Raw genomic sequence first — 12778 nt, forward strand, 5'->3', positions numbered from 1 at the left:
TGCTCATGAGGCTTCATTTTATTCAGACTCAATTTCAAATGAAGTCAGGTGTTGGGAAGAGATTAGGAGCTGTTTATTGACTTGCTTCTCCCCCAAGAAAAATCCCTTAGGCCCTTGCTCTGGATCTGTGGTTGGGCACAACTGCAAGATTTTCTCTGAGTGAAGAAAGAGTGAAACCCTGCTCTCGGCGCTTAACATTCAATGGAGGGTGGGGTAGCATCTGGAAGACCTATTAGCTTGCATCTTCTGGATTTGAAGCAGAAGCTAAGACCGGGGTGACCAGGGCCCCAGTCTCCTTAGCTCACTGCACAGTAGAATTCAATGGAATAGGGGACTCCGTTTGTCACCCACACTTGGCTAAGACATCCTGAGCCACAGATGGGGGCCAGAATGAGAAAAGCTGGTGTCCTGCTCCTTTAGAAAGAAATCCCTTCACCTGCGAACTGTGGTAGGGGAGGGGCCCTGTGTCCTGTCAGCAGCAGTCTGCTGTGGAGGACATGTCTCACCCAGCTGGGAGTGGGGAGGCGGGGACATTCGTGATTCAAACAGCACAGGCTCTTAACTTTCACATCTAATTTATGTACATTTTATTTTATTTTATTTTATTTTATTAATTAATTAGTTTAATTTATTTATTGGGGTGACAATTGTTAATGAAATTACATAATTTCAGGTGTACAATACTGTATTACATCATCAATATATCCCATTGTGGGTTCACCACCCAGAGTCAGTTCTCCTTCCATCACCATATATTTCATCCCCCTTACCCTCATCTCCCTCCCCCCACCCCCCTTACCCTCTGGTAACCACTAAACTATTGTCTGTGTCTATGAGTTCTTGTTTCTCATTTGTTTGTCTTGTTTTTGGTTTATATACCACATATCAGTGAAATCATAGGGTTCTCTGCTTTTTGTGTCTGACTTATTTCGCTTAGCATTATATTCTCAAGATCCATCCATGTTGTCACAAATGTTCCTATATCATCTTTCCTTAACGCTGAATAGTATTCCATTGTGTATATATACCACAACTTCTTTATCCAGTCATCTATCGAAGGACATTTTGGTTGTTTCCATGTCTTGGCCACCGTAAACAAAGCTGCAATGAACATTGGAGCACACGTGTCTTTATGTATAAATGATTTCAAATTCTTTGGGTAGATACCCAGGAGAGGGATTGCTGGGTCATATGGTAATTCTATTCGTAATTTTTTAAGGAACCTCCACACTGCCTTCCATAGTGGCTGCACCAGTCTGCATTCCCACCAACAGTGTATGAGGGTTCCTTTTTCTCCACAGCCTGTCCAACACTTGTTGCTATTTGTCTTTTTGATGATAGCCATTCTGACTGGGGTAAGGTGATATCTCATTGTGGTTTTTATTTGCATTTCTCTGATGATTAGTGATGTTGAGCATTTTTTCATATGTCTATTTGCCATTTGTAAGTCCTCTTTAGAGAAATGTCTCTTCAGGTCCTCTGCCCATTTTTCAATTGGGTGGTTTGTTTTTTTGGTTGTTGAGTTTCATGAGTTCCTTGTATATTTTGGATATTAGACCCTTATCGGAGGAACTGTTTGCAAAAATCTTCTTCCATTCAGTCGGTTGCCTCTTTATTTTGTCGATGGTTTCTTTTGCTGTGCAGAAACTTTTAAGTTTCATATAGTCCCATTTGTTTATTTTAGCTTTTACTTCCGTTGCCTTTGGAGTCAAATTCATAAAATGCTCTTTGAACCCAAGGTCTATAAGTTTGGTACCTATGTTTTCTTCTATGCAGTTTATTGTGTCAGGTCTTATGCTTAAATCTTTGATCCATTTTGAATTAATTTTGGTACATGGTGACAGATAACAATCCAGTTTCATTCTTTGCACGTGGCTATCCAGTTCTCCCAGCACCATTTATTGAAGAGGCTATCTTTCCTCCATTGTATGTTTTTAGCTTCTTTGTCAAAAATTATCTGTCCATATTTATGTGGTTTTATTTCTGGGTTCTCAATTCTATTCCATTGGTCCATGTGTCTGTTTTTCTGCCAATACCATGCTGTTTTGATTATTGTAGCTCTGTAGTACAAGCTAAAGTCAGGCAGTGTGATACCTCCAGCACTGTTCTTTTTTCTTCAGATTGCTTTGGCTATTCGGGGTCTTTTGTGGTTCCAAACAAATCTGATGATTTTTTGTTCTATTTCTTTAAAAAATGCCATTGGGATTTTGATGGGGATTGCATTAAATCTGTATATTGCTTTGGGTAATATGGCCATTTTAACTATGTTGGTTCTTCCAAGCCATGAGCACGGAATGTCTTTCCATTTCTTTGTGTCTTCTTCAATTTCTTTCAAAAATGTCTTATAGTTTTCAGCATATAAATCCTTCACATCCTTCGTTAAATTTATTCCTCGGTATTTTATTCTTTTTCTGCAATTGCAAAGGGAATTGTTTTTTGTATTTCTTTTTCTGAGATTTCATTGTTAGTATATAGGAATGCAATGGACTTTTGTACGTTGATTTTTGTAGCCAGCAACTTTACTCTATTCATTGATTGTTTCTAACAGCTTTTTGGTGGAGTCTTTAGGGTTTTCTATGTATAGCATCATGTCATCTGCAAAGAGTGATGTTTTAACTTCTTCATTCCCAATTTGGACGCCTTTTATTTCTTTCTCTTGCCTGATGGCTCTGGCAAAGATAATTCATGTACATTTTCGTCAGTTTTTTTGGGATGTTTCTTCATGGCTATTTCTCTTTAGGATAATGTCTATATGCTTTAAACGATTGGTCTTTTTATTCCCCCGATAGCGTTTTTCTCTATTAATTTTACTAATGTAGGAGCAGGTTAGTGGAATTCCTTACACTTCAGGCCAGAAGTCAATCTCCCTTTATAGTGTTTCTTGATATTCATCAGTAACAGAGATAAAAACGGAATTTAAAGCAACACACTTGTAATTTCCACAAAAGTGTTATGTATGTAGAAATGCAACTAGTAAAAGATGAACAAGCCATTTGTGGAGGCATTATAATAAAAATTTATTTTAAGACATTATAAAGACCTATGTAAATAAATACAGTTATAGAAAATTAATGAATTATAACTTAGATTTCAGTTCTCCCCAAATTGGCCTTCAGATTTTAATTTCTTTTTCCGTTCTAACCAACTGAGCTAACTGGTCACGCCCGATCTTCTGATTTCAATGAGATCCCAATCTGAAATTATTTTTGACACTTGAAAATCTGATTCTAAAAAAATTACATAGAAAAGCAAAGAAGCACAATACCGAAGAAAAATAAGAAATTTTAAGGAAGTTATATAACATGATGGTAAAGTGCACACACAAACACACACGCGCACACACATAGCACACATCACATGAAATGATGAGGAAGACAAGAATCTACCGAAAAACTCCCAAAGACCATAACTGGAATAAGTTAAGCAGGAAAATGAATACAGCAGTGTTAGATTTAACCTAAAGTATAAAATAAATATTTACGAAGCCATTCTAATATAAATGAATGAAAAATAGATGACTGGGAGAATAACAAATTTCCCATGCAGAGACATTGCAAATAATGCATGTCAATAGTTTATCCTGAAGGTGATGGGGAATAACTTTATTATTCTTTGGTGTTGACTACACATAATGCTTTTTTCCCAAAGAAACCAATATGGAAAGCGGAGAAGATTAACTTCACGGGGGAACAACTTTGTGGTCGTTGTCCAAATACTAGTGTCCTTTGTGTAATCATGTAGCTAATATCAGACAGATCTTAGTGATGTGATTCTACTAAACACATAACCACACTCCCAGATCCCAGATCGGTGAAGGTCGTTTAAAATTAGAAAAATGCGAGAATCTGTAACTGTCAAGAAGAGCTTAAGAACTATATTATTAAATGTACTGCATCTTGGGTAGGATCTTGGAATGGAAAAAGAACATTTGGTAAAAATAAAGGAAATCTAAATACTGTATGGAATATACTTAATGCATCAATATTTATTCATTAATTGTGACATGTGTACCATAAAGTACTATAACAATGATAGAGGAATTTATCTGAGGGGTATATGGGAACTCCATGCTATCTTCGCAACTTGTCTATAATTCTAAAACTATTTTAAAATAATGTATATACACTCGCAAAAGAGATAAGTGTTTCATAAATAAAACTCAAAGGGCACTATATAAAAGTGATTCAAATGAAAAATTCAAATGTATCAAAACTAATAATATCACTTCATAAAAAGACAACAAAAAGAAGCACAAAAGTTATAAATTGAGAGATAATTTTAATCACGTAAATAAATGGCAATTGGTATATTTCAAATGTAAAGTAGTTAAAATATCAATATATCAATGAGAAAGATATCATCCAATAATATATGTGGCATGTATATGTATATCTATACATATATAATTTTAATAGACATAATATGTTAGGATATGTGCTTATATAATTATATGTACACATACCACATGAATATATAGAAAATATGAACATGCATATACATTGTAATATACTATGTGTAGTATAGAAAATATAAACATACATACAATACTCAAATAGATGCAGTATATAAAGATACATGTTTTATATATTCGTAAAGCAAAAGTGAATATACTTTGGCCAGAAACATATAAGAAGCCCTTAATATTGTTAATAATTAAATAAGCATAAAACTAAACCTTAATTTTAAATTTTTGTATGTACCAGAATGGCAGGTACTGAGAGTCTGGAAAAACCAAGTTCTATTGAAGACGTGGAGCCATTATAACTCCTAGTCAGTGCTGGTGGAAATGTGGATTGGTACAACCACTTTGGAAAACAATCTGCATTATTTTTACAGTTTTTACATTTAAGAATAAGAACACAGAGCATCCACTCGTCACTGTACATATCCTGGGTAACTCGATCATAGGTTTACCTGGGGACACTTACAAAACAAGGTCAATGCCGTATTGTTCTTTAAAATAAACACCCACAGGAGTAGGGTGCCTGGGCCAGAGCCTCTCCTATCCCGTGACAAACCCCGGGCGAGATTCGGACCCCACCGGCACTCCGCAGAGCCTGGAGGCCTGCCCCAGTATCTCACGGTGACTGCCCGCCCCCCCGACCCGGGCTCTACATCCTTAACGGAGCCCAGCCCCGGGCGCGACGGTCCGCCGGTGGAGGAGCTGTCGCTTCAATACTGCCCCCGTGCGTCGGTCCCATTCCGTGACAGAGCCTGTGCGTCCCTCCTTCCTCCCCCCCCCACTCGCAACCGCTGTCTCTCTGGCTTCTGTCACCGCCAGGGAAGTGGCAGAGGGCCCGTGGAGCCACGGGTGGCCTGAAAGGGCCTCACTGCGGGCAAAGAGTAACCCGCTGCCCACGCCCGCGGCGTCCTGAGGACGCGGGGAGCAGGCGGGAGGCGTGGCGCTGCTGGAGCCGGCAGGCGGGGAGAGGTTCGCCGCCGGCGCGGCCCAACAACCTGGCGCGCGCTCACCACGCAGGCCGGGCGGCTGCTCTTGGGGCGCCGCGAGCCCGGTCCCAGCGTCTACGGCCATACCACCCTGCACGCGCCCGATCTCCTCTGATCTCGGAAGCTAAGCAGGGTCGGGCCTGGTTAGTACTTGGATGGGAGACAGCCTGGGAATACCGGGCGAACTAGGCTTTTGCCCGCCACTGCTTTTGCGGCCGCCATGCCCCAAGACCCTCTGCAGCCGCCAACCCCGCCACAGGACCCCTGGCCAGCGGGGCTGGGCGGGGTGGGGGGGTGGGTAGTGGGAGGGTGGGGTCCGTGCCGCCGCCGAGACCTACAGCCTCGCAGACCCGGACTCAGGCCAGGCGCCTGGGCCAGGTCTCCCCCCACAGCCCCTTCTATAGCCTCTTTTTTCCCCCCCGCAAGCGCATGCTGTCAACCCGCAGACCTTCGCCGCGCCCACGACCCCGCCCCCAAAGCCCAAGCCCAGGGCTGCCTGCCGGCGCAGGCATCCAAACGGCCTCGGGCGGCTTTCTCCTGCCAAGGCAGTGCGGCTCCTTGGCACCTCGGTGTCCTTGGCAGAGGGGTGACCGTCCCACTGCCTGCACCCGGGCCCAAAGACAGAGGGACTGGTTATCCCAGGACAGCAAGCCGAGGGGACGCCCAGCCGCACCACCCCACCGGAGGACTCCGTCTCCACCGGCAGGCACCGCGGCCCCTCCCCCAGCGCCCTTCCTTCTCCCAGGGGAGCCCTGCGCGTTCGGTTCCCGCAGGCCTGCCCCTGGGTCCCACGGTGACTGCCCGCCCCCCCCCCCCCCCGGGCTGTACATCCTTAAGGGAGCCCAGCCCCGGGCGCGACCGTCCGCCGGTGGAGGAGCTGTCCCTTCAACACTGCCCCCGTGCGTGGGTCCCATTCCGTGACAGAGCCTGTGCGTCCCTCCTTCCTCCCCCCCCCCACTCGCAACCGCTGTCTCTCTGGCTTCTGTCACCGCCAGGGAAGTGGCAGAGGGCCCGTGGAGCCACGGGTGGCCCGAACGGGCCTCACTGCGGGCAAAGAGTAACCCGCTGCCCACGACCGCGGCGTCCTGAGGACGCGGGGAGCAGGCGGGTGGCGCGGCGCTGCTGGAGCCGGAAGGCGGGGAGAGGCTCGCCGCCGGAGCGGCCCAACAACCTGGCGCGCGCTCACCACGAAAGCCGGGCAGCTGCTCTTGGGGCGCCGCGAGCCCGGTCCCAGCGTCTACGGCCATCCCACCCTGCACGCGCCCGATCTCCTCTGATCTCGGAAGCTAAGCAGGGTCGGGCCTGGTTAGTACTTGGATGGGAGACCGCCTGGGAATACCGGGTGCACTAGGCTTTTGCCCGCCACTGCTTTTGCGGCCGCCATGCCCCAGGACCCTCTGCAGCCGCCAACCCCGCCACAGGACCCCTGGCCAGCGGGGCTGGGCGGGGTGGGGGGGTAGGGTAGTGGGAGGGTGGGGTCCGTGCCGCCGCCGAGACCTACAGCCTCGCAGACCCGGCCTCACGCCAGGCGCCTGGGCCAGGTCTCCCCCCACAGCCCCTTCTATAGCCTCTTTTTCCCCCCCGCAAGCGCATGCTGTCAACCCGCAGACCTTCGCCGCGCCCACGACCCCGCCCCCAAAGCCTAAGCCCAGGGCTGCCTGCCCGCTCAGGCCACCAAACGGCCTCGGGCGGCTTTCTCCTGCCAAGGCAGTGCGGCTCCTTGTCACCTCGGTGTCCTTGGCAGAGGGGTGACCGTCCCACTGCCTGCACCCGGGCCCGGAGACAGAGGGACTGGTTGTCCCAGGACAGCAAGCCGAGGGGACGCCCAGCCGCTCCACCGCACCGGAGGACTCCGTCTCCACCGGCAGGCACCGCGGCCGCTCTCCCAGCGCCCTTCCTTCTCCCAGGGGAGCCCTGCGCGTTCGGTTCCCGCAGGCCTGCCCCTGGGTCCCACGGTGACTGACCGCCCCCCCCCCCCGGGCTGTACATCCTTAACGGAGCCCAGCCCCGGGCGCGACCGTCCGCCGGTGGAGGAGCTGTCCCTTCAACACTGCCCCCGTGCGTGGGTCCCATTCCGTGACAGAGCCTGTGCGTCCCTCCTTCCTCCCCCCCCCCCACTCGCAACCGCTGTCTCTCTGGCTTCTGTCACCGCCAGGGTAGTGGCAGAGGCCCCGTGCAGCCACGGGTGCCCCAAGGGGCCTCACTGCGGGCAAAGAGTAACCCGCTGCCCACGCCCGCGGCGTCCTGAGGAGGCGGGGAGCAGGCGGGATGCGCGGCGCTGCTGCAGCCGGCAGGCGGTGAGAGGCTCGCCGCCGGCGCGGCCCAACAACCTGGCGCGCGCTCACCAAGCAGGCCGGGCGGCTGCTCTTGGGGCGCCCCGAGCCCGGTCCCAGCGTCTACGGCCATACCACCCTGCACGCGCCGGATCTCCTCTGATCTCGAAGCTAAGCAGGGTCGGGCCTGGTTAGTATTTGGATGGGAGACCGCCTGGGAATACCGGGTGCACTAGGCTTTTGCCCGCCACTGCTTTTGGGGCCGCCATGCCCCTGGACCCTCTGCAGCCGCCAACCCCGCCACAGGACCCCTGGCCAGCGGGGCTGGGCGGGGTGGGGGGGCTGGGTAGTGGGAGGGTGGGGTCCGGGCCACCGCCGAGACCTAGAGCCTCGCAGACCAGGCCTCACGCCAGGCGCCTGGGCCAGGTCTCCCCCCACAGTCCCTTCTATAGCCTCTTTTTTCCCCCGCAAGCGAAAGCTGTCAACCCGCAGACCTTCGCCGCGCCCACGACCCCGCCCCCAAAGCCCAAACCCAGGGCTGCCTGCCGGCGCAGGCCTCCAAACGGCCTCGGGCGGCTTTCTCCTGCCAAGGCAGTGCGGCTCTTGGCACCCCGGTGTCCTTGGCAGAGGGGTGACCGTCCCACTGCCTGCACCCGGGCCCGGAGACAGAGGGACTGGTTGTCCCAGGACAGCAAGCCGAAGGGACGCCCAGCCGCCCCACCCCACCGGAGGACTCCGTCTCCACCGGCAGGCACCGCGGCCGCTCCCCCAGCGCCCTTCCTTCTCCCAGGAGAGCTGTGGGCGCTCGGTTCCCGCCGGCCGGCCGCTGCAGCCCCCGGCAGACAGCCACAAAAGAGCCCGGCCAAAGCAGCGGAGGGAGGGAGCGCCACAACTGCACGCGCGCGGCCGTCTCCCCGGGCCTCCAGGAGAGACCACCACAGGGGAAAAGCAGGAAGGCAGGCAGGCCCAAAACCCACAGGTATAAGGTGCCTGGGCCAGAACCTCTCCTTTCGCGTGACAAACCCCGGGCGAGATTTGGACCCCACCGGCACTCCGCAGACCCTGGAGGCCTGCCCCGGGGTTCCCACGGTGACTGTCCGCCCACCCCCACCCGGGCTCTACATCCTTATCGGAGCCCAGCCCCGGGCGTGACTGTCCGCCGGTGGAGGAGCTGTCGCTTCAACACTGCCCCCGTGCGTCGGTCCCATTCCGTGACAGAGCCTGTGCGTCCCTCCTTCCTCCCCCCCCCCACTGGCAACCGCTGTCTCTCTGGCTTCTGTCACCGCCAGGGAAGTGGCAGAAGGCCCGTGGAGCCACGGGTGGCCCGAACGGACCTCACTGCGAGCAAAGAGTAACCCGCTGACCACGACCGCGGCGTCCTGAGGAGGCGGGGAGCAGGCGGGTGGCGCGGCGCTGCTGGAGCCGGCAGGCGGGGCGCGGCCCAGCAACCTGGCGAGCGCTCACCAAGCAGGCCGGGCGGCTGCTCTTGGGGCGCCGGGAGCCCGGTCCCAGCGTCTACGGCCATACCACCCTGCACGCGCCGGATCTCCTCTGATCTCGGAAGCTAAGCAGGGTCGGGCCTGGTTAGTACTTGGATGGGAGACCGCCTGGGAATACCGGGTGCACTAGGCTTTTGCCCGCCACTCCTTTTGCGGCCGCCATGCCCCTGGACCCTCTGCAGCTGCCAACCCCGCCACAGGACCCCTGGCCAGCGGGGCTGGGCGGGGTGGGGGGGGTAGTTGGAGGGTGGGGTCCGGGCCGCCGCCGAGACCTACAGCCTCGCAGACCCTGCCTCACGACAGGCGACTGGGCCAGGTCTCCCCCCACAGCCCCTTCTATAGCCTCTTTTTTCCCCCCTGCAAGCGCATGCTGTCAACCCGAAGACCTTCGCCGCGCCCACGACCCCGCCCCCAAAGCCCAAGCCCAGGGCTGCCTGCCCGCTCAGGCCTCCAAACGGCCTCGGGCGGCTTTCTCCTGCCAAGGCAGTGCGGCTCCTTGGCACCCCGGTGTCCTTGGCAGATGGGTGACCGTCCCACTGCCTGCACCCGGGCCCGGAGACAGAAGGACTGGTTGTCCCAGGACAGCAAGCCGAGGGGACGCCCAGCCGCCCCACCCCACCGGAGGACTCCGTCTCCGCCGGCAGGCACCGCGGCCCCTCCCCCAGCGCCCTTCCTTCTCCCAGGGGAGCCCTGCGGGTTCGGTTCCCGCAGGCCTGCCCCTGGGTCCCACGGTGACTGCCCGCCCGCCCCCCCCGGGCTGTACATCCTTAACGGAGCCCAGCCCCGGGCGCGACCGTCCGCCGGTGGAGGAGCTGTCCCTTCAACACTGCCCCCGTGCGTGGGTCCCATTCCGTGACAGAGCCTGTGCGTCCCTCCTTCCTCCCCCCCCCACTGGCAACCGCTGTCTCTCTGGCTTCTGTCACCGCCAGGGTAGTGGCAGAGGCCCCGTGCAGCCACGGGTGCCCCGAAGGGGCCTCACTGCGGGCAAAGAGTAACCCGCTGCCCACGCCCGCGGCGTCCTGAGGAGGCAGGGAGCAGGCGGGATGCGTGGCGCTGCTGCAGCCGGCAGGCGGTGAGAGGCTCGCCGCAGGCGCGGCCCAACAACCTGGCGCGCGCTCACCAAGCAGGCCGGGCGGCTGCTCTTGGGGCGCCGCGAGCCCGGTCCCAGCGTCTACGGCCATACCACCCTGCACGCGCCGGATCTCCTCTGATCTCGGAAGCTAAGCAGGGTCGGGCCTGGTTAGTATTTGGATGGGAGACCGCCTGGGAATACCGGGTGCACTAGGCTTTGCCCGCCACTCCTTTTGTGGCCGCCATGCCCCTGGACCCTCTGCAGCCGCCAACCACGCCACAGGACCCCTGGCCAGCGGGGCTGGGCGGGGTGGGGTGGCTGGGTAGTGGGAGGGTGGGGTCCGGGCCACCGCCGAGACCTAGAGCCTCGCAGACCCGGCCTCACGCCCGGAGCCTGGGCCAGGTTTCCCCCCACAGTCCCTTCTATAGCCTCTTTTTTCCCCCGCAAGCGAAAGCTGTCAACCCGAAAACCTTCGCCGCGCCCACGACCCCGCCCCCAAAGCCCAAGCCCAGGGCTGCCTGCTGGCGCAGGCCTCCAAACGGCCTCGGGCGGCTTTCTCCTGCCAAGGCAGTGCGGCTTTTTGGCACCTCGGTGTCCTTGGCAGAGGGGTGACCGTCCCACTGCCTGCACCCGGGCCCGGAGACAGAGGGACTGGTTGTCCTAGGACAGCAAGCCGAGGGGACGCCCAGCCGCCCCACCCCACCGGAGGACTCCGTCTCCACCGGCAGGAACCGCGGCCCCTCCCCCAGCGCCCTTCCTTCTCCCAGGAGAGCCGTGTGCGCTCTGTTCCCGCAGGCCGGCCGCTCCGGCCGCCGGAGCACAGCCACAAAGGAGCCCGGCCATAGCAGCAGAGGGAGGGAGTGCCACAACTGCACGCGTGCGGCCGTCTCCCCGGGCCTCCAGGAGAGACCACCACAGGGGAAAAGCAGGCAGGCAGGCAGGCCCAAAACCCACAGGACTAGGGTGCCTGGGCCAGAGCCTCTCCTTTCGCGTGACAAACCCCGGGCGGATTCGGACCCCACCGGCACTCCGCAGACCCTGGAGGCCTGCCCCAGTATCCAACGGTGACTGCACGCCCCCCCCCCCCCCCCCCCGGGCTCTACATCCTTATCGGAGCCCAGCCCCGGGCGTGACCGTCCGCCGGTGGAGGAGCTGTCGCTTCAACACTGCCCCCGTGCGTCGGTCCCATTCCGTGACAGAGCCGGTGCGTCCCTCCTTCCTCCCCCCCCCCCACTCGCAACCGCTGCCTCTCAGGCTTCTGTCACCGCCAGGGAAGTGGCAGAGGGCCCGTGGAGCCACGGGTGGCCCGAACGGGCCTCACTGCGGGCAAAGAGTAACCCGCTGCCCACGACCGCGGCGTCCTGAGGACGCGGGGAGCAGGCGGGATGCGCGGCGCTGCTGGAGCCGGAAGGCGGGGAGAGGCTCGCCGCCGGAGCGGCCCAACAACCTGGCGCGCGCTCACCACGAAGGCCGGGCAGCTGCTCTTGGGGCGCCGCGAGCCCGGTCCCAGCGTCTACGGCCATACCACCCTGCACGCGCCGGATGTCCTCTGATCTCGGAAGCTAAGCAGGGTCGGGCCTGGTTAGTACTTGGATGGGAGACCGCCTGGGAATACCGGGTGCACTAGGCTTTTGCCCGCCACTGCTTTTGCGGCCGCCATGCCCCAGGACCCTCTGCAGCCGCCAACCCCGCCACAGGACCCCTGGCCAGCGGGGCTGGGCGGGGTGGGGGGGTGGGTAGTGGGAGGGTGGGGTCCGTGCCGCCGCCGAGACCTACAGCCTCGCAGACCCGGCCTCACGCCAGGCGCCTGGGCCAGGTCTCCCCCCACAGCCCCTTCTATAGCCTCTTTTTTCCCCCCCCGGAAGCGCATGCTGTCAACCCGCAGACCTTGGCCGCGCCCACGACCCCGCCCCCAAAGCCCAAGCCCAGGGCTGCCTGCCGGCGCAGGCATCCAAACGGCCTCGGGCGGCTTTCTCCTGCCAAGGCAGTGCGGCTCCTTGGCACCTCGGTGTCCTTGGCAGAGGGGTGACCGTCCCACTGCCTGCACCCGGGCCCAAAGACGGAGGGACTGGTTGTCCCAGGACAGCAAGCCGAGGGGACGCCAAGCCGCCCCACCCCACCGGAGGACTCCGTCTCCGCGGGCAGGCACCGCGGCCCCTCCCCCAGCGCCCTTCCTTCTCCCAGGAGAGCCGTGTGCGCTCGGTTCCCGCCAGCCGGCCGCTCCGGCCCCCGGCGCACAGCCACAAAGAGCCCGGCCAAAGCAGCGGAGGGAGGGAGCGCCACAACTGCACGCGCGCGGCCGTCTCCCCGGGCCTCCAGGAGAGACCACCACCGGGGAAAAGCAGGCAGGCAGGCAGGCCCAAAACCCACAGGAGTAGGGTGCCTGGGCCAGAGCCTCTCCTTTCGCGTGACAAACCCCGGGCGAGATTCGGACCCCACCGGCACTCCGCAGACCCTGGAGGCCTGCCCCAGTATCCAATGGTGAC

Source organism: Rhinolophus hipposideros, assembly GCF_964194185.1.
Source record: "Rhinolophus hipposideros genome assembly, contig: SUPER_9_unloc_2, whole genome shotgun sequence".
Lineage (NCBI taxonomy): Eukaryota > Metazoa > Chordata > Mammalia > Chiroptera > Rhinolophidae > Rhinolophus > Rhinolophus hipposideros.